This window comes from Cavia porcellus, unplaced genomic scaffold (genome assembly GCF_034190915.1).
Source record: "Cavia porcellus strain 051 isolate PalLab524CR breed Dunkin Hartley unplaced genomic scaffold, mCavPor4.1 scaffold_26, whole genome shotgun sequence".
NCBI classification, from domain to species: Eukaryota; Metazoa; Chordata; class Mammalia; order Rodentia; family Caviidae; genus Cavia; species Cavia porcellus.
Genome location: NW_026947509.1, coordinates 54,694,015 through 54,717,140, shown reverse-complemented (window position 1 = coordinate 54,717,140; position 23,126 = coordinate 54,694,015). Strand labels below are relative to the sequence as shown.

The following is a 23,126-nucleotide window of genomic DNA, read 5'->3' as shown; positions in this document are numbered from 1 at the left end:
AGAGCAGATGGCAACAATTTTTTTTTAATTTAAAGAAAGACTAAACAAAACAATAAACGAGTAGATATAATACATACTTTCTAATAAAAAAACCATAAACAGTAATGAATAACTAGTTGATGTTAACATACTGTCCTCTTACAAATAATTGTTCAGGATATAAAAGTGGAACATATAAGTGGGAATTCAAACAGCGAGATTGCTAATAGTTCTATTCAACTATCCAACAAAGTATGGCTATCTATCCTATACACTTAAACATATGTGCAGTTGTCCATATTTTCATTTATATTGAGATTAAACAAACTGAAGCAGACTGAAATCACTCTGGACAAAGAATAATAGTACTGCTGGATTTCACATCATGATACTCTGGGATCAGCACTGTGTACTGTAGTGTCTTTCTTCAAAGTATTTATTCATTTCATCATGTGTCGTAAACTGTTCATAGGTTCTATGCATGCATGAGTCTTAACATGTATTCTATCCTTTTTATATTAGAAGGGGAAACAAAACAAAGTAGGACAGGACAGAACATATTCCTATAGATACATAAAATAAAAAAGACATACAAAACCACTGTACAAGAAATTCTACAATGGTTATTGTGCTATCTCTTGTTATCTTCAACAGAATTGGCTATATCATCAAATATAGTATAATTGAATATATCAATATATAACAGTATTGATAGAAACACAACTCTGCAGTATTAAACTGCAAAAACAGGTAGTAATCAAACCAGAATGTGTATTGTAGTGAATCTTGTCATTTTCAGTATAGTTGTCTATACTCTCAGACTTGACACTATCAATTATAGCAGTTTTGAATAAAATCTGTCGATAACAAATAGCAATCAAACAAACCAGATTTAACTAAGATCAGTCATGATATAACAGTATAAGTTATACAGGGCTCCAGATTAAGTTAATAGGAAATTAAAGATGATTACTGTGCTATACCCTGACATTTTTGGGATGGCCGTCTGTGCCCTCAGGTCTAGTGCTTGTAGACAAACTGGGACAGAGTAAGTTAAACCTAAGCAGAGTGACGTGAGTAATATGGGTTTTGATTCCTGATACACTATTAACAATATCTTCTGCTGTCTTTTTTAAGACTATTCCTCCCCTTTCACTCCCCCAGGGAATACTTTGCATTTTTGGGTCTCACCAACACCCTTGGTTTTAAACTGGGGGGAGGGGGCAACCTGCTATTTACCTAAGTGGTTCCGAACTTTCTCCCTCCTGGACTTGATCTCTAGTTGTATTCCTTTACCTATTAAAGTCTGACTTTCACACCTATCCTCAATTACTAGTCTAGTTGTCCCTATTACTTTCTGGTTCCCTGTCACATAAAGCATTGTTTTCTCATATTTGATTTTTGATCCATATACCCTTTTTCAGGTTAATTATATTTCCTATAAAGAGCATCTTGGTGGATCCTACCTCCTGATCTACTCTGCCTGTGGTTCTCTCTCTCTCTTTTTTTAATTTAGTGTATCAAGGCCATCTATATTAGAGATTATAGCCAATCTTCTCTGCCTCATTTCTGTTGTGCTCTTTTTCTATCATTAGTTGTCTGTTTGTCTTCTTCATTTCGCTTTCTGCTCCATTCACTGAGGTCTCTCTGCCACTGTTCCTGGAATCCTGGTGCTTTTCTCTCTGTTTAGAATGTCCTTCAGTATTCTCTGTAGAGTTGGATTGGTGGTCACAAATTCCCCCAGTTCCTCTTTGTCGTGGCATCTTGTTTCTCCATTAATTTCTAGAGATAGTTTTTCAGGGTACATCAATATGGGCTGGAGGTTATTTTTTTCAGAGCTTGGAATACTTCACTCCAAGCTCGTCTTGATTTGATGGTTTGTCATGAGAAGTCTGCCGTAATTCTGATGGGCCTTCTCTTGTAAGTAATCTGATTCTTGTTTCTGGAAGCTTTTAATATTCTGTTTTTATATTGGATTTTTGGGATCTTGATTATTATATGCCTGGGTGTAGTTCTGTTTTGGTTGTAGGTGGCTGGAGTTCTGTATGCCTCATACATCTAAATATCATTTCTTTTTCCTATGTTAGGGAAGTTTTCCTTAGTTATTTCTGTGAATAGCCTTTGTAGTTCCTTTGTTTGTACCCCTACTTCTTTATTCATATTCTTTATTCTTAAGTTGTACATCCTCTTGCATCTTCTAGCCTTTGTATTGTTACTGCTTGTTTTCTTGTTATTTTTAAGAAATTTTTCCTTTCATGATCCCACATTGCAAACCTGTCCTCCAGTTTGGATAGTCTAGCCTTAGTTTCTTTCAAGCAGTTTTGCCAGCTTTCAATGGAGTTTTTAATTTCCTGATAATCTTTTTGCACCTGCTTCATGTACTCTATGTTTGCTTTATATTCTTCCCCTTTTGTTGTGTTCTTTCATTCTTCCATCCGTGTCTTCTTGAGAGGTGCTTAGCATTTCTTTATTAATCTATTTATATCTTGTTTTACTTGGTTAAATATTTCACTTTTGAACTCGTCTGTGGGATCCTGAATATATCTCTTTATGTCCCCTGATGCCGTTCCTGATATTATGTTTGCTGTCCTCAGTCTCCTTCGTATTTACCTTTCCTGGATCAATGTTCTCAGGGTTGGGGGCTCGGGACTTTTTCTTGTTGCTTCCTCTTCTTATATTTTTTGTTTCTTCCTTACAGATATATATAGAAGGCCCCAGTTTCTTTCTTTGTTGGATATGATCCTTCTTCTGAATTGTGCTGGCTAGATGGTCCTGCCCACTGCAGGGTGCTATTGAAGTGCCAACAGTGGCAGCCTGTACTGGCCTCTCCCCTCTGGTCAGTTAACCTGCTGAGGTCTTCACTGCTTTAGTGTACGCTGGGTGTAGGGAATTGAGTTGGGATAACCTATTGGATATCAGCCAGGGGCATGACCCAGGCCAAGTGTGTCCCACCAATCCCATTTGAGAAGGGAGCAACTGACTGAAGTCACTGCTGCTCTTTGTTCTTGCCAGTCTGCCCAGTCCCAGAATGTCATCTGTTGGAGCCCCTTTTCCTGTGGAAGGGTTTAATCCCGTCACTCACCTCAGGCTGATACAGGTTCCCCGCCAGCTCAGCTCTCCGTTCAGCTCGCTGACTCCCAATCTCAGTGTGATTGCGTTTCTAGTAGTTTGAAGTGGCAGGATTTTGGTCCGCTCTGTAAATCACTGCCGCGCGAGTTCAGGCACTGCAGTGGGAGCACCAGGCCTTTAGCTGTTCCCAATAGTAGCACTGGGACTGTATGTTTGATTGGTTCTTCCCATCTTAATTTCTTTCTAGATTGAGAAATTCATCTCCCTCTGTTCGGGACTCCCCATGCTGTGTTATTTTGAAATCTAAGTTGATTGTCTCAGGGAGCTTCTGTAGCCTGTTGTTATCTATCCGCCATCTTTATGGAAACCCAATGGCAACAATTTGATGAAGGCTTACTGCTCTCTGTGGACTCAATACACCATGATATGCCATGTTCATGGTGCAATCTCCTTTTTTTCCTGCTTATATATGTGCTATAGAGTTTTCTTAGGAATTTGTAGGCTTTGTGTAGATATTAATATCTCCACTGGTTGTGAACTTCTGGGGGATGGTGCTGTGTGGCTATCTTGGGGGGTAATGGGATGATAGTGCTAAATGACATCTAGTGGGTAGAGTTCAGGAATGTTGGTAACCATAATACATAGAGTAGCCTCTGACAACAAAGATCTATCAGCTCTAAGATATTAATAGTGCTGCCTTGAGAAACCTGTCACTGGGAATAAATCCCTGACTAAAGTCTTCATAAGTCTTAATAATGAGTTTTAATAACATGATCTTGGAAGGACTGTGTCAGTTGGAGGGAAAATCTAAGGACACAGGAAAAATCCCTCTACATTTCTAATAGAAGTAGTACCCAAACCCAAAAAGTCATCACAGTCACCTGAGCACATTGTACAATATGCAGATTATGAATCTCTATTTATAATTCTATAGGTCTGTGGGGGAAGCTCAGGATTCTTAATTCATAAACATTCTCCAGGTGACTTCAAGGCTTGGGAAGTGTGTCCCACAGTAGAGGAAACCAAGGAGTTGGCTCAGGGATTGCAAGGGTACCACCTGTCATTCCATCAAACAACTGAGAAGATGGGGGACAGGGTTAGGTGATGGGACAGGTGAAAGGCAAAGAGGGCTCTTGTCCTTAAGATGATTTCAGAGTGGCTCAGAAAAGGCAGAGGGTTGTTGGATATGGTGGTGCATACCTACAATCTCAGCACTTGGGAGTCTGAAGAAAGAGGATTTCAGTGAGTTAGGCCATCTTCGGCTAAGTGGTAAATTCAAGGCCATCCTGAAGACCTTGTCTTGAGACCCTGTCTCAAAAAACAAAAATCAGAGGGTTCAAGAGGAGCAACAGTGTAAATAATGCAGACCAGAAGACTGATAATAGTGCAGTCAGTAAAAGCCAGGCTCATTTGTGAAAAGGACTCTATTGGAAGTTAGACTGGAGGCCATATGTATTACACTCAGAACTTTTTTGTGTGTTTTTCCCATGTTCTGAGACTTTGCAGGAGATTGAAATTAACAGTGGTGGACTAATTGATCTGATAGGGAAAATATCAGGGTAGCCCAACATTTAGGCTGTGATATGGATTTTCCTGGCTGCTTTTAGTCAGATTTATAATGAGAACCAGCGGCAACTGATAGATCATACAAATTTGAAAAACTTAAATGCCTAAGAGGAATTATGAGAAAGTTCAGGCTAAGGGAAATGTAGTTGCTGAAGAGATCAATATCATTAAAAATAAGCCAAGTATTGTGCTGATGGACAATAAGAAAGATACTTTGAGAGCTTCTCAGAAATCAGCAAAAGCCCACCCATTCTAGGCTTAGTAGAGCCTCTGGGCCCTCTGTTCTAGAAGGGCCTCATAGGATTGGTTCTCCAGGTTTCATTTAAGTGTGCTTAGCCATTCAATCACTCAGAGGCTGCTATAGACATTGTTTAAGGTGACCTGACTATTGCTAGAGCTGGCAACTGAGCTTGTTTTTACCTACATGATGTTGTTTTTACTGCTATGCAGAAGGTAAAGTTTTGGGGTCAGTAAAGCTTCCATCCAGATTTCAGAAGACTTCCTTGGAAGTCAGAAAAGAAGTTCTGAAAGGACATTACATGAACTGTGACAGTGAAGCCAAAGATTCAGTGGAGACCCCAGGAAGTCAGAGATGCCAAGAACATGGAATGTCTGCTGAAGAAATCTGAAGCTCAGGATAGAAGCCACATGGACTTCAGCAAGCAAAGCCATAAGAATGGAGCCTCCCAAATTTCTGAAACTTGCATTTTACCACTGTATGTCCCAGAGCTCAGGTTTACCCTTCTAAATTTTGGTCTTGCTTTGGTCAGTTCTTCTCTAGCTCTGTATTCCACTGTATTGGAATGAGAATGTTTACCGAATGCAATTGTACCTTAGGATTATGTAACTCATTTTTTATTTTTATAAAGGTTCACAGCTAAGAGTTTGCCTTGTGTCTCAGAAGTGACTTAGAATTTCTCTTTTGAAAAATGCTGGAACTATTCAGAGTTTGGGAGAAGGTATTGTTGCATACCCAGCTCTCTACAGGATATTAGTATTACATTAGGCAGAACTATGAACTACTGTTGTTTTAATTTGCACATTAAGTACAATTTGAGGAGTTGAATTGGGGTATGAAGTTGACAAGAGGTGTGACGTGGCAGTTAGGAAGGTGTCAACTGACTGACATTGGGATCCATCTGAAGCAAAATTCTGGGTGTATCGGTGTATCTGGAGGGATGAAATAAACAGTTCTGCTCCATCATGCCCTTCTGCCAAGATATTTCTGCCTTGAAACCAACTATCCATGCATGGATTGAATCCCCTTAAAATCTGAGACAAATTAAATGTTCCTCCTTTACACTGTGAGTGTCTAGTACTGTCCTAGTGATGAGAAAGGTGACTAATACAGCCTAGGAAGTGGCAAATGAATGACAACAGTGGTGAGGTGGTAAGAGAATCTCATGGTGAAAGAAAGGTAAATGTGGACTCTCTGGAAGGACAGATATGATTTTAGCGGGGAAGGTCGACTTGGATAAGGGCTGTAGGTCCAGAAAGGCAGAAAGATAAAGGATGAGGTCATGGGGTAAAGCTATGAAATATCCGGACTTTGAACAAAGGCTCTGATTTTGGAATCAAGAAGGACGGCATAGTTGAGTCTTTTGGGAAACGTGGTATCTTTCTTCTCCTCTTTGTCTTACAGTTGCACCATTGTGCATTTTAAAGACAATCTTGATTAAGACTGGGGTATATTGCACAACAGCTCAGAGACTGGTAGATACATTCATCACTGATGAAAGCCCTCAGGCAAGAGAATTTAGGAGCCCCTGAGGACAGCTAAGGTACAGTCCTCCCTGCATCTAGGGTTGTGAGCTCATCTGCTCACAGATTTTTCAGCCCTGATTACAAGGCTTTCTCTTCCCCACAAAATAAAACCAATGAGATGATTTTGTTCCTCAAAAACAGCCTTACAAATATTTTGCATAATAGTCAGTTCTTACTACTTACCAGGTACAGGGTAAGAGGGTTTGTGTTGCATTATCTTGTTTAATCTTAATGTGAACTTCTGTGCGGTATTAGGTTTGTGAGGGAAACAGAACCAATAAGAATTTGGCTCATCTTTTTGGCAAGGTGTGCAGAACCAATGCCCAGTTCAAGCCCAATTGGCAGTGCTGCCTTAGAATCAGAAAGAGAAGGGCCCAGTTCAAAGATTACCATATTAGGTAAGACAATTTCCTCTTCCAGAGGGGATAATCAGCTCTTTTTATATTTAGGACTTCAATTGAATGAACAAAGTTCACTTACATTATGGCAAGCAATCTGATTTACTTGGTCTGTTATTAGATTGTTAGTATCACCCCAAAACACCCTTATGGAGACACTTAGAAAAATGTTTGGTAAATATCTGTACGTCATATGGCTTAGTCAAGTTGACACAGAAAAATAGCCATCACATGCCATATGGGGACAAACATCTTTATTTTCTAGAAGGGTCACATTTTGTTCACAAGGTCACATAGCTGGTGGGTGGCAGAGCTTGGACTTTAGCTTATGTAGCAACAGCATGAGCTTTTTAATTTCTGACCCTTACCATCTCCTCCTGAAAGTCAGACTAAACAAAACTCTTATTGGGGTTTAGTGGACCAAAGGGGGGATCTCAGGCCTTTGAATGTCCCTACCACCTTTGTTGTCTGGAGTTCTTTCATGAAGGGAAACCTTTTGGTGATACTATTAAGCATTTTGCCTATGATTTTTTGCTTTCTATTAATAACAGGGGTAAATGTGCCCTCCATCAACTAGTCAATCATCAACCGTAAGTCTGATTCATCTAAGAATATCTCTGGGACACAGGGTGGAGAGTTCAGCCAGTAAATTCATCTAGAATAATCTTGGCCTCCTGTGCTACCATGCAGTGTCCTGACCAGTTCAAGAACAGCAAGAAGATCTGAACTCCTGGAGACACTCGAAGGCTCCTGAAAGGACCATCTTTCTCTAACATTCTTGTATTTCCAGTGGTGGGGAATTTACTATCTTTCAGTGTAGTCGATAGTGTTTTAAAGAGCACTAAAGAAACTTTCTTTCATATTGAAACCTGCTTCTCTTTATTTGGAAGCAGCAGAAAAAATGGTCTCTTTAATAAATAAAAGCTATTCAAATATTTGAAAACCAGGATCATGTCTGTATAAGACTGTTTTCAAGGCTGAATACTTTCCGCTAGCATTCTTTCTGTGATTTAGTTTATATACACACCCATTTCTGGCCTGGTCTCCTTCTGGCTATATTCTGTGCCCTCTTTTTAAAATTCCACGTGTTCCAGTTCTATTCTCACCATTAAGAGGGTGTAATTATCACCTCCAATGTCTTGAACATTACGTATTTATTGATGTCTCCTATTTGCATCAACTTTCTTTCTTTCTTTTTTTTAAGTGTCAGATGTTTATGTAGCCTTCTTCAACCCATCTGGTTTTATTTCCTCTATTTGGTTTATAAAACCAAAACTTTGAATACGAACAAAACTGACAAAGTTCATGTTACCGTTTATATGTCCCTAATTATCAAACTTTATCAATTTATTGTGAATTAACTTTGAAGAATCACAGATTTTAGAAACAAAATAGCCAATTCTTTTTAATTTCACAAATAACTATCACCCCAAAGTAACATGCAAACATGCTGCTCAGTTAATTCTTTCCACCATTCATAACAAGCTTAATTTTATTAAATCTAGTATATGACTTCCATGTAAGTTATAGTTTCATTCATTACTTTTACTATATTACTGATATAGCAAAGAGGGAAATTTTTCACTGTGGTATTTATTTAAAACAGACTGACAGGTTTAAGTACCTGCCTTTAGAAAAGCCAGGAGCATCTTTTAATACAGTCAATATTTGGCTTAAGCCCTCAATACCTTCCCGAATATCCTTGCAGCTAGACACCCTTTGGAGCGGTGAGATAAGGGAAAAGAACATTGGAGCAATTTGCACATTTTCCCTGGATCATAGAAACAAGGTAAAGCAAATTCAGATTTTTGTGAATGAACAGCTGTCATGTAAATAAGCTTTAAGCTCTACAAACTATGGCCACTGTCGTATGTGTTTTTATAGAAACATGCTTACTTTTAATGAAGTGTCTTGCTTCAGAATTTAAAGACGATCTCTTTCCTGGTCATCATTTCAAGGGAGCAATAAATAAAGTAGAAAATGATGAATTGTTTTGTATATTTCTATGGAAGAACAGGAAACGTTTATGCTTTGAAAAGTTAAGATGATTCACTGTACAGAATGAACAGCTTATATACACTATATGCTATTTTTCTTGGCTGGGGTAAATTCACCACTCCTCCAAGACAAGAAGCCACATTTGTTCTTGTTCCAGTCCCTCTGTCTCTTCTATTGTAAAAAGTTTTCTTTCAGTTGTTCATAACTCTTACATGGTGGTAGATCCAAGTGATTAAAGCATTATGGTTCCTTGGTAACCAGGTGTCTTTGCCAAATTTTTCAGTACAAAATTTTTGAGGCCCATTACTTCCCATGAGCTCAGCTAATCCTCCGGAGAGGTGAGCGGTAGGTTCCAGTGACAAACTCCAACAGTCACATTCGCACCTCATTGTCTGTCTCTTTTACGACTGCTAAAACTACATTATTTGTTCACTGTTTCTTGTATAATGTTGATAAACTATTTCTTTGTCAATCTGCTAAATCTGTCTCCTGCACGCCACACAGTATAATCTTCTATTCTTTTTCATCAAAGTATTGTAGCCAGTGAAGGGGAACAAATTCATTAAAACCATCAAGGAAAGCTTTGGTCTCCTTGAGAAAAATGTCATTCTGTCATTAAACTAATATACTCATCTTTATTCTCCTCAGTCACCAGGATATTAGAACTTCCCAACTTCAGGTCATGTGAAGTAACTTCAGGTCATGTGAGAAATACATTTCAAGCCACATTCTTCAATGTTGTTATCTCTTATCCAGATAAGGGAGTTATAAAATTCAGTACAAATGGATCCCAAATCATTCATAGTAAGTTTTTTACTTAGCATGCACCTATAGAGTGGTAAAGAGAAACCAGTATCAATAAACATTCCATGAAATAGTGCCATTTCAACAGAGTGGCCAATGCAACAGAAGTATGAAAGACGGTCTGGATTAATGGTTGATGCTGGGTTAATCTGAGGACACTAGTTGTTTTTGTCCACAAACTCAAGTAAACAATACATTGAGTTCAAAACTTTATGTGAAAGCAAGCAAAACCATTCTCTTGCTAGGCCACCACAATCAAGTCTCCTCTAAATATTATATATAATTGCCTCCTTAAATCATAGAGTTTTAATGCCATAATCTGTTGGAAAGAATCTTCAAATAATATCTGCCGGGACATACTGATCTTTGCTTTGCTGTATAGTGCATTAGACTGGCACAAATAACAAAAGTGGGCAAGTTTTTACCTAAAGTTGCACTCATAAGCAGTCTATGGACCACCCTTAGTTAGAAGTCTTCCCGTTGCAGAGATCTTTGAATGCTGCTGTTATTGTATTATGATCAACAAAATACCTAACACCTTCTGAGTATGCCTGATTTCCCAGCCTTCTGGCAAGGGTTCTTCTTTCTGCAAACCTTGTGTTCTTGGGTCTTCCCATTGGGTTGTTTTTGTGTTGTGATTCACACAGTGCACCCTGTCTGTTGAATGCACTTTTTTCCCAGCCTGGTGGTAATGTCCATGGGGGTCATTTTCTGCAGGTAACATTGAAGCCAAGTGGAGGTGTCACTGGCTCAACTGTTGCATAGCTCCCTGCAGCTGGTTCCACTGAGATTGCCACTGTTCAAAATTTTGAACAGATCCGATGGTAGGCCGCTGCCACGTTGTTGTTCTGATCCACATAATAAACCCTTCCACGATCATCAACTCTTCTTTCCAAATTTGCAGGCATAGGCCTCTCTTATGTGGTAGTTTGAGTGTTATGATCTGCATAATAGGTTCTACCACGAGGATCTTTTCTCTGTTCCCACCCAGATGGTAGAGATTCTGTGCCGGTATTTCCAGAGTGCTGTTGTGCAGCTTCCACACACCCATCTGGCTGCCTTAATTTGCCAAAAGCAGAACTACTTCCAGAAGTAGAGGAGTCAGGGTCTAATATTCTCCTAGCATCAGATACCAGTTCTGCACTGGAGGAAGAAATGCATTCACTGTTCTGAGGAAGCCGGTATCTCTCCAATGGGAGGATCTTCTGTGGCCGCACTAGTGCAGTTTAAAGTTAAAATGGTTTCTTCAGATGCTCCAGGAATATCCACGGCAGAAGCACTGTCAGTTGGTGCAGATGAGGCTGATTTTCCATTAACAGTGTCACTGGTAGGCTCCGATGATACCAACCTGGTATCGGCCCTTGCTGAAGGCTGTCCATCCTCCTGCTTTGTTTCTGTGGCTGGAGATGAGGTGCAGCTGGGTAGGTTTTCCTGCTCAGTCACCAGTCCATCGAGCACAGCTGTCAATTCACCAGTTTGCACGATGCCATTCTTGTTTTCCAAGGAAAGTTTTAATTGTTCTTTTAATCTTTCTAATTTCTATTGTGCATTAACAGAGCTTGTTTCAAATCTACAGTTGCTCTTTCTGCTTTTAAAGTGTCATGACTCCAAATTCAAAGTTCCAATGTAGTCTGTAGGGTTATGTTTACAGTTAACTGTTCATCCCATTTTGGATTGGAAGAGCTATTGGATTTTGCTATTTTTCTTTTCTTTTTTTTTTTAAAGGGGGTAAAATTAAACACAACAAAACAGGGCATAACAAAACAATGTAAGAGATATAAATTTCAAAGCTAGACGACCTGAGATCTTCACTATCTATCATATTGTCTCTTGTTTTCTTCCAAATAGTTGTCCATGTCTTTGCATACAGAGAATTCATACAAAACAACATAATATAAAACTGATCGAACAGAATGAGGAAGGCGTTTTAGGTATTCAAAACCCCACAATAGGGAAGTCACTAATGGCTGTCGTACAGTTTCTTGTTCTCTTCAAAATAGCTGTCCATACTTTCATGCATATTGAAGTTCAACAAAACAAGCAAGCAAGGGGGAGGGTTGCTTGGTTTCCCGGTGCTCCAGGACGCAGCATGGCGATTTTGCTCTTTTTCTAAATTCTCCTTCTACAACTACTTCTGTGAATATTGCTGCTCCAAACCAGTTCTTTTTTCCTTTTGTTTGGCACTAGAAACAGTTACTTGTGACTGTAACCTTCCACAGTGCTTATTACTAGCTTATTGGTGAAACAGGGGCCATTTCCTAAAATTCAGCTAAAACCATGTATGGAGAGCTGTGAAAGGAACCTAAAGATGAGTAACACATGATTCCTTCTTTCAAGGAGCTCATAGTCTGCTGAAGAGACAACCCTGGCCTGAAGCCCTTGGCTAAAGGCCCCTGGGGCTGGGCAGCGGTGCTTCCTCCTCCTGCTCCTGCTTGGGGTGGGCACCCTCAGCTTTCGGGCCCAGGATCACCATCTCCAGCAGGTGGTGGCCCAGGCCACTCTGCACCCACCTGACCCACCCCATCCCACCCCAACTGCATCAACTTTCTTAAGAGTCATTATTTATTACTGTTTGCTAAGCTGTGCCCAACTTAAATGATCTCACATGTATTTTTTTTGCAATTGACTTTTAAAGTACATACATTTATATTAAATTATATTAATACATATTTTGTTAGTTGTGACCCATATTTCAGTCTGACTCTGCCATGTAGCACCTCTCTGCTCTTTTGTAGCTAAAAGGAGCAAGCAAGAAATATAGGAGAGAAAATCCTCTTAATTTATACCCTGCCTCGTGCTGTTTTGCAGCAGGGAGGAAAAAGAGAACTACATAGGAGAGAGCTGGGAATCAGGTTTTTAAGGGTAGAGTTAGAAATGAGTCCAATAGGCCAGAAATGGAAAAAGAACACTGCACTGCCCTTCCCGTCTCCATTTTTACTTGTTTGAGGATCTGAGCACAGGGATGTAACGGCACGGAAAGACATAGTGTGAAGAGTCCAATCGTTTTCACTTTACATACACTTTATGTTTCTTTTGGGGATCAGTCTAATTTCTTTCAGATTCAGAAGCAATGATAGATGTGGTCCTTGCCCTCAGAAACCTCTGATGGTTTGGAGAAGGAGACTTGTATGAGTGAAGCCACAGCACACTGCTAGGAAGGAAGACATATTTTTGCTGGCACAGAACTGACAATGAGCCACAAGAAGGCTTGTGTAGAGGATATGGAGAGGGACAGATCTGCAGGTGAATTTCAGAGGAAGTGGGGAAAGAGCTAGGTTCGGAAGGACTTGGAAGAAGAAGAAAGAAGGAAAGGCTTTTCAAATTAGGGAAGGGCATGAACAAAATGGATGGCGGTGACAGTAATTCTGCAGAGACCCAGGGATGGAACACAGACAGGTTTTTCCCAGAGCAGTGATAAAACTCACTAGGAGAAATGCAAGGACCTTTCAAAGACCCAGAACTTGGATTTGACTTGGCTTTGCCATTTCTGTACCATCAACTAAACCAAAATTTCTTTATTTCCAGATTCTTTTTATTGTTGTCATTAATCAATCTATGAATTTTAATTGATAAATAACTATGTATATTTGTGGGGCACATTTTGATCCAAGTATACTGTAGAAAGATTGAATCAAGATAGTTAGCATCTATGCATTACTTCACCGATTTAACTTTTTCTCTGTGTGCAGTGAGAACATTGAAACTCTTTTCCTCTCACATTTTTGAGATTCACAACACATTATCACTGACTTCTCTGTCTGGATAGGGAGTGTCTCTTACTGGTTCCTGTGTTGCAGGTGTGGTTCCCAGTACTGCAAGTTCAGAGACAGTGGGACCCTTAAGAAGTGTGGCTTGCTGGCGGTTGGGAACTGTCCTTCCCATCTTCTGCCCCTGGTCTCACCACTTGATCTTTCCTATTAATTGATGCCATCAGCCCTGAGGTGATACAGCCTGGGGCGACCTCACCAGAGCTGGTCACCTGTGGCTTGGGCTTCTAAAACTTTGAGCTAAATAAATCTCTTTCCTTTATAAGTATCTAGTCCAGTTATTTCAGTTTAATAACAGAAAATGGACTAACATGTGAACTGTGGTCACCATGCAGTACAATAGATACTAAAATGTTCCCCTCTAGTCTAACTGAAACCATGTACCTTTTCCTCATCTCTCCTTCTTCTGCCTCTAGCCTATGGTAACCATCTATGTTAGACAGTTTTCCATTGCTGTGACAAAACACATAAGAGAAATAATTGAAAGGAGAAAAGAGTTATTTTGATTTTTGATATCAGTGGTTTCAGTCCACGGTCACTTGGTTCCATTGTTTCTAGGCCTTTGGTGAGGCAGAACATCATGGTAGGAGGGTGTGGGACAGCGAAGCTGATCACCTCATGGCAGCCAGTAAGGAGAGGGAGAGAGAGAGAGGGAGAGAGAGAGACACACACACACACACAGACAGAGACAGAGGGGAGAGGGGAGAGGAGAGACGAGAGAGAGGAGAGGGGAGAAGGGAGAGGGGAGAGGGGAGCAGAGGGGACAGAAGAGGAATAGGGGAGAAGGGGAGGAAAGAGGGAGGGAAGGAGGAAGAGAGAAAGAGAGAGAAGGGGCCAGGGTAAGCCACAGTCATCCCTAAGGTCCTGTCTCTGTGGCCTACCCCCTTTAACTCGGGCTCCTCTCCTAAACTTCCACCGTCTCCCAATAATGCCATCAAGTTGTGAATCCATCCATGAGCAGTCTAACAATGAAGTTAGAGTCCTCCCGATCCAGCCAGTCACCTTCCAAAAGCACATTAGCTGGAAGCAAGCCCCAGCACGTGGCCTGTGGTGGACGTTTGAGACCAAAACCCTAATTCCACTCTTCTACTTTGCTTACACAAGATCAGGTGTTTTCAGATTCCACGTGTGAATGAGATCACTCAGAATGTGCTTCCCGGCGCCTGGCTGATTTCACTTCGCATTCTGTCTCTAGGCCCCTTCATGGCCTTCACACCTTTGCTGGTCTTCTTGACGTTGTCTTCCAAACTCTCCACCAAGGTATAGGTTAATTTTCTTCAGTCATTGAGATGACATTAATATAGTTACAATGTCAAAGATTCTGGCCCATTTTCACCATTTGTTGACTCATACATGTTAAATATTTTGTCTCAGGGTTATTTTGCTTGGAATATATAGTACTAATATTATGAATGATGAGCTAATGTGGAATAGTTAATTTATATTTATGTTAATATGGGTAATTATTAACCATGAGTGGCAGCTGGCATCTACTTAATACTAACCAGATAAGCAAGATTTACAGACACTACATGTTAAATATCGCAGTGCTCCAACGAGGGAAGGCACTGTTGTCATCCCTGCCCTATAAAGAAGAAAACGGAAGTACATAAAAGGTAAATTATTCAAAGATACATAGGTGACACATTGGCAGTGTGAGAACTGACACAGACCGTCGAGTTTGGGGTTCTGCCCTGTTTTTGTACTCCACTTCATCATAAAAAAATATGGACCATAATCTTCAAGGGTGAATGGAAAGAAAGGAAACATTTTAATTGATACCAAGGATTTGCTGCCCCTTGTGCTAAGGCATTGTACATATGTCATCTCAATCCTTACCTCACCCCGAAAGGCAGATATTATTACCCTCATTTTGCAAATGAAAGGAACAGATGTGAAATGAAGTAACTGGTTGTGGACATGCAGCTGCTTCAGTGGATTGTCAGATTTAAAGTGAAGTCTGGTCCCCCTCCACCCACCCTAGAGTCCAAGGGTTTCCATTACAAGTGTGAATTGGTTCCCAATGGTTCCCAAGCAGCTGGTATAAGAAGGTTGAATATGCACCACATGTGAGCAGAGAGAGCATAGAAAATTTTCCTAACCATTAAAAATCACATCACTTCAGTCCACATGACACAGCTGGGCACAGCTGGAAGACAGCAGTTAGGAAGTATCTGTAGCCAAGATGCCAGTTATTCATGCATTAGAGGTTAAAGAGTCTGGTCTGACCTTATGTGTTTATGTGCAAAGAATCTGAGAGAGAAGCAGGCATGGCATGCACCAGCTACTGACTGCCTCCAACGACATCTGTTGCCTTTGGTACAGGATGACAAAAGCTGCCCTTTCACAGTGACCTCTGTAGCCTAAGCCATGACTCCGGTAGTAAATGCCATCTCTGGGATCATCTTTGGGTGTCTAAGGTGTATGAGGGGGAGCAGAAACTCAATTTCAGTGGCTTCGCGAATCTGATTGCTGGTCTCCTTGTCTGTCTCTTGGGATGGGCAAGGGCATAGGAAAGGAAGGTGGAGGTAGAGAGATACTCCCCAGTGGGAGCCACAGTTGCCAAAGGTCTAAAGCAAAGATTTCTGGACTCCCTCAAACAGTTTCTGATTCTAAGTCTAAATGGGGTCCAAACGTGCATTTCTAACAAGGTCTCAGGTGAGGCTATCTTTAGTCGCTTCCTTGAGCCTCACGCTTTGAGAAGCACCATTTTAGAGCCATCTCTAGTGGCCCTTTGGGGTAGAAGGAGAAGCCCAGAAACAGTTTTGATCTTCTCTTGATCATAGTAGGACCTCTGTGGGGTAAACATCTGCTCCTCATTTTTTTTAAACCTCCTTACGTGCACTGAACATGCAGGTACATCAGGCACCCAACTGGGTGCCTGGCAGGAAACGGCACTCATCCCAGATGGTCCGAACAAAAAGGCAGATGAAGGGGCTACTTCAGGAGAGTGAGAAGGGTGTTAAAGGAACACACATAACATTGGAGGCAGCAGAAACTAGAAACAGGAAGCTGCCACCACCCCAGGGCTGCAGAGCCCAGTGGAAGCAACATTTCCAGGCTTGGCAAAAGCTGGGCTTGTGGACAGTGGACTGTTCAGGGGAGCTGGTGTCATGGAGACACATGGGCACTGACAGAAACGCAGCACAGCAAGAGGGGACCTTCTTCCACTCTCCAGTCACCTCTTGAGTGCTTTGGTGGAATCCAGCTGTGTTCCAGAAGGCATTGGAGTTTCCAGAATCAGGCTCCTGGGACACAGAATAGAGCACAGATCTGGAGTGGGGTAAGTTGAAAGGCAAATGGAGAGCAATCAGATGGTTAAGACTCTGCTCTCTCATCCATTCTATGCCTTTGACGTACAGCTTTGGTTCCTTTGGAAGTTCAGTAGGGGCCAGCCATGTCAAGAGAAAGGGTAGAATTCACAATGCCTGCAACTGTCCTCAGGCCCCTTGTAGTAAATCAGGATCCCAATGTTTCCTGCCTTAGAACAGTATCAAGACACTGGGGGCTTCTAGAAGGGCATAAGGAAGGCGTTGGGTCTCTATCACCCTCATGGTCCTTGGAATGCTCATGCCCTATCTCAAATATGAAGGTAGTAATTGTATTGACTGAGCCTTCCAGATAGGACAGGTTGGACAAAAAACTCATAGGTTCTGTAGCAGCTCTAATGGGGGACTCTGAGAGAACTACTGCAGGTTGGGGGTACAATGTGGGGTGTTCAGGGGAGGAGAAATCCGACCATTTCAAGTGATTTCCAAACCATAAGGAACACACAGTGCTTGTGTTGGCCCAGAAAAACCTTCCTTTTCATCTACGGAACAATGAAAATGAAATCTCTTAATCCTTAGGAAAGAAAGCAAGAAGAGAAGAGGGGAAAACAGAAAGAAGAGGATATGTGTTTACATTTGAGAACTGTCCCAGAGCTGCCAGGCAAAAGGCTGTGTTACTACTGGCCCGGCTGGCGAGAGTTTAGTGTCTCTATTTACCTTTCTGTGGCTGTCAGAATATTTCCCTGAGCTACACAGCAAGATTCTGTGTCAGATAACCCTCTCCATAGTAAGGTAATATTCAAGAATGTTTAGGGCAACTGCAAGTGATTGGCCAGCTCTTTTATAACCTGACATGGAAGGCAGTGGGTGGGAGCTGAACCTGGAGGAGGGGGAGTCTCACCCTTGGAATGGGGAGGGTGTCTCCCAGGCAAAGCGTGGACTGGTCAGGTGGTCGAGGCCCTCCCAAAACGGGTTAAAGGAATCCTCATTTAACGTTCTGATTCCTTTTCTTGAGAGTAAAAACAAACCAGAGCAAAATAGAAAACTGAAGCCAAAATAGAAAACTGTTAAAGGATTTTCGAATCTTTAAAACAGGAGTCCTTATGAGTTAAGTTCACATGGTTCTGGCTAGAGATAGGGAAATAAATTCATTGCCAGTGGATGGATTCACATGTTCATTTTCCTGAAGTTTGGTGTGGGGACCCTGGCCTTACCCATCTTGCTCCATGAGCCCTAACTTAATCCTGGAGCCCACTTTCCTGCCATTGAGCTCTTTATTCTAACTCCCAGCTTTCTTTCTGCCTCAGACAACAGAGAAACAAAGAATAATGTAAGCTTAGACTGTGCATTTATATTGTGGGAGGCCTGGAGGGGACAGATCTGGCTAGATCCCATGGAAAGAGATGATAGTGATGCAGGGATTTCTGTCTTAGATAGGTAAGTGTCTGGGTTTTGTCATGAGTTTCTGATACAGCCACTCAGATTGTTCTCATAGCACCCTAGAGCTCATGTGGGACTCCAGAAATTAAGTTCACTTTCTGCTAGAGTCTGATTGGGGAGATTCTTCATTTTTGCATTGTTAATTCCCAGAGTTGATAAGAGGAGTTCTGGCCAGTGACGGCTCAGATCTAGTTCAGCCTCAATAGCCTGTGGGTCTATGGTCTGGTTGTCATCTCTGTTGTGTCTCATATCTCTTTAGGATTCACAGTGATACATTAAAGAGGAAAACAAGTTTGGGAATCTGTCACATTTGAAAAAATGTGATATCACTATGGTGATTATGGAGGTTGGGCCATGAGCACTACATGCTGTGACTCCCAGAGAAGATTTACTCCAGATAAATTGGGTCTTCTGTCTCATCCTTAATCCTCAGGGGCTAAGGTTGAAGTTTGCATTTAGCCACCTTATCTTCTGGCATCTTCTGCCATAGTTTCATGCATAAGTCTGACCCCACAGCGAGGGGTTATCTTGACCCTTCCATGCTGAGAGTGTGAAGCTGTTTTCTCTTTAGTGGAGCTCTACCTGAGATCTTCAGATTAGTGGCAGAGCTTAGGGAATATGAGGGGCAAGGAAGTGGGTCATGGTTGGTAGAAGGAACTCAGTTAATAGGAAGTCACGGCTAGTGTATTTATTTTCCGATGGATTCAAGGCTTAGTCCGACAGCTACCTTTCCTAGGTCTGTGGCTCAACACAATTCATTTTATACTTCCAGCCTCAGTTTCCTCACCTCTCAGGGTTTATTTGAAATTACTTTTGCCTTTGAGTGTGGCCAGAAGGGTAACATGAAAGCATTTTGTAAGGTGCTTGTTTCCTATCTTAACTTAGACATTCAGTTCATGAGTTTTCTTCTTGTTATAGTTTGTGTTCGGCTGCCCCCCCTCCCCGCCCCCCAGCCTCATGCAGTCATGGATGTGGCTGAATCCAGCATTTGTGATTGGCTCATTTTCTAGCACTGGGATTGGTGGTGTGAGTGCTTTACCTGCTCAGGGGCAGAGCTGACATACAATGTAAGGGCGGGAAGAAGTCATGTCTTTTCTCTTTTGCATGATTTGCTTTTGATGTTTTGCAGGGACCATGAACAGCAGCCTCACCATGCACCCTGCCCTGGGGCCAGCTGAGTATGGACTGAAAGCTCCAAAATTGTAAGAAATAAACCTTCCCTTCCATAACTTTGGGTGTCAGGTATTTTGCCTCAACAAGAGAAAAGTAACTAAAACACTTCTTCCATAGTTAAAATGTTAATGGATTCTCTTCTCAAATGTGGAGATGGAGTCAAAAGAGTGAACAGATCATCGATCCCCTCCTATCACATTAGAGGAGGCCCCATGAAGGACCATAAGAGATTTAGGGCAGACATGAAGAATGTCCTAATTATGAGAGTTAAAACTTTAAAACTTGTAGCAGAAAGTGGAAGGAGAGAACCTTTCTGGAAACAAGAAGCCAAAGGACTTGGAAGTCATCTTGACATACAGGAAGGGAGGCCTATAGGATTTCACATTTTATTCCCTGAAGAAAAGAATTTTACATAATCACAAGCCCATGGAATGGAGTGCAGGGTGTGGGAAAGGTGGGACAAAGATTCATTTCTCTGTGGAAATATCTTTCAGCCACAGATTGCCGGTCTTGGATGGGTACCTGGGGGTTCCTCCTGGAGTTTATCTGCTTTTCTCTTCCTCTACCCTCTTTTGGGCCCTCTCCTTGCCTCTGTCTCTACCTCTTCTGGCTGTTATAGCTAGAAAAGCCCCATAATCTCCTAGAGAAAGATGACTCTCCCCAGACCCCTGATCACACACAGCCGTTTTTCTTGATGATATTGGTGGCCTCTAAAGAAAACCTGAGTTAGAATGTCAGAAGTTCTCTTTTCAGATGTGGAAGGAGTGGGAGTCAGAAGACTGAATAGACCATAGATCCTGTCCTATCGCATTAAAGGAGGCTCCTGTAGTCCTGAAGGACCATAAGACATTTCGGTCAGACATGAAGAAGAATGTCCTAACAGATCAGAGAGTCATAGATCAAGCGGGTAATACAAATTTCACACCCCCTGCAACCCAGTGCATTTTCCAAGATTAGAAAGGCTTTTTTTTTTTTTTTTTGAGCATGACCTCTAGGATCAGAGAAGGCAGGAAAGACAGGAAGAAGCCCTCAAGGCATTTTTTTCCTCTAAGTTTCCTTAAAGCAGTTTAGTTATGGCTGGGTCTATCAGAGCTGAGTCAGAGGGCTGGTTGAGCACTGAGATGGCGATTTGGCTCCTTCTGCCCCGTGCTTATGCTTTCCAAGTGTCTATGTCCTCAGTCCCCTGCACATATGGGCCCAGACCCAGGTTCACAGCAAGGGTTCTCCCTTGCCCATGTTCTGCAGAAACCCGCCTTTGTTCTGTTGCCCACTCCCAGCTTTTGCTGAGAACAAAGAGGAAGTCCAGCTACAAACTGTCCTCTTGCAAAGTAATTAAGCTCTCGGCATGGGGGCGGGTGCTGTGCAGGGCTGGCCAGCGTGGGAGGGTTGGAGTCCACAATAGGTCTGCCAGGAGGGACCTGCTGGTTCTCACGTCCGTCCATCTCTCTTGGAGGTAGTGTTCCCACACGTTGCTGTCCCAGTGGTGACGTATTGGGCACAAGGAACTCATGATGTGTCCTGGGTCATGTTGGCACAATGTACAGAGCCACAATTTCCTAGCTCCTTTGGTCACTGGGAAGTGGCAGACTCACCCACACGTGGCAGTGGAGGGTGCCTAAGGAAGGGCTTTGTTCACTCAGAGCCCATGAATCAGCTCATAAAAGACAAGGCTGGGCTGCCAAGGGCATGTGTTGGGGGAGGAGGAAAAGAAAGGAATTGGTTCCTCTTTGCAGAGTGGATAAGGCCCAAACTTTCTCTTTCTGCACTGAAAGAAGACTGACATAGGAAAAAAAATTAACTGAGAGTTAGGATGTTTGAACGTGAGGACCAAAAATAGAGAAATAAGCTGGATTTCTTTCCTGTGGCTACTGAAAATGGACTAGGATAGATAATTGAGAATTCTGGCTACAGGCAATCATAAAAATACAAATGAACTCCTGGAATTCATAGTATTTGTTAGAGGTAGCAGATATGAAATATTCCATGACCATGGCACCTTCTAGACTTGATCTTAGACAAAAGGCTGAGAAGTCACCATTGGTGCCTTCTAACATTGCTATGATAAATTTAGTGTTTTAGTGATATCTACTCGGAGGGTATAATTGGAGTCCACAGAGACACTGTTAGAAGGAAGGCTTAGATTGAATAAAAGGAAGAGCATTTTAACAGTAAATCTTGTCTAACAGTGTGGTGGGCTGCTTTATTAAGGGAACAAATTTCTGATTGCACAGAGTATTTAAATCAAAGATGTGGAATCCTTTGGAGATTTATTCCCTGCAGTGGAAGGATGGAACTGATAATCTTTCAGGCAACTTTACAGTTAAGATATCATTTTTTTATTCATCTATTTGTCTCCAAAAGTTTGAATATTTAGAGCTACAATTCCCTTTGGTGGAAAGGTGGTTTCCCTATGCTAAGATTTGTTTTTTATTTGCTTGCTCTTTGAGTAGTTACTAGACGCCAGTCCTAAATGAAAAAGACATAATGCCTTTCTATTTGGGGAGTTCTTAGGATACTGGGGAAGCAGATGAGGAAACAGTTAAATTATAACAAAGTATGATGAGGGCTGAAATGAATCACCAAAGGCAGCGAGGATGCAGAAGAGGGAATAAAAAGACTCTCTGGGGGGAATAGAGGAGGTTTCACAGAAGGGGCAGCTTTGTAGCTGATGCCTTCTCCCAATCTATCTCCATTTCAACCCAGTCCATAGACTGTCTTACTGAATGAGTCTTCCACGTAAGGCAAAGAGAATGGGTACAAATGTGAGTTCTCTAAGGAGCCATTCAGATGCAAATTCATGTTTGTGACCTCAGAGTTGTGTGCCTCAGGATGGGACATACACAAAAGGCAAGATGTATCTCTGAGTACTGTCCAGTCTCAAAGTAGGCCCTCTCCCTTATTCTGGAGCAGAATCAAGATTAGAAAGAGGATCTAAGTAGGGTTGGTTGTTTGGAAATAGTGTCAAAGAGCTGCAGTAGGGATTTCTTTTTGTGGCTTCCCTGCCTTTCCTTGCAGTGGGGGTGGTACTTCAATATGTTGCTGTCCAAATGAAGCTGCTGCGGACCCCGGGGATGAAACATACTCTGCTGGGCCCTTACGTGTTCACTCTGCAGACCCAGGTGAGGTCTGTAAAGTGACAGCAGGAGGCAAACACAGGTTTCATGGTTTGTTTTCTGTCCTGGTGAGACCAGAGGTAGGGAAGACAAAGGTGCTGGATGGCAGAAGGCAAATAAATGAATAAATGAATGGATAAAAAGAGGAATCATCTTAAACTCATCCTGCATTGTTGGAACCCTTCAGATAACTGAGGGATACTAGGGGGCTAGAGTCTGCCAACGTATCAGTCAGGGCTCAGCCGTGAGACAAAATCACTGATGTAGATTCTAACAGAGGTAATTTAACTTTAAGAATTGTTAACATGGACCAAATGTGAAAAGGGAACACAAGGGCGACTACTTGAAAAAGCAGGCTTCTCCTTTAGGGATGGTTTGGAATCACTAAAACATAAGAACTTAAGAAGAAGAAGGGGGGCTGGAATTTGGACCTCTGAGGAGAGAGTGCTGGTCAGCTGATGATGCTGTCACAGGTGATAGTGATGAGGTTGGAACTGTGGGAGAAAAAGTGATGCTACTGGGATGAGGTGAGTTGTGGGGTGAAGGTAAAAGGCCGCTTGGTGATCCTGCCAGAATCGGAAGCAGGAAACGGGAAGAGGAAGCAGACAGGAAGGAGCAGGCGCCTTCTCTTTGTCTCTAGCCCTCCAGTCTTCCCCTGGTGCACCCTATTGGCTTAGCAGGGAAGCAGTAGGCAAAGCAGAAAATAAATTTGCAGAGTTCTGACCTGGGGAGTCACAAAGCTAAGAACAAGATATGCATTTGCAACTGAGGTCACTAGCTTAATAA

The 23,126-nt window shown here is 41.9% G+C and overlaps 1 pseudogene; it reads right to left on the bottom strand.

Annotated features, from left to right (window-relative positions):
- Positions 1–8,886: 8,886 nt before the first annotated feature.
- LOC106029139 (NEDD4-like E3 ubiquitin-protein ligase WWP1) lies at positions 8,887–20,669 on the bottom strand (annotated as a pseudogene).
- Between the last annotated feature and the right edge of the window lie 2,457 nt (positions 20,670–23,126).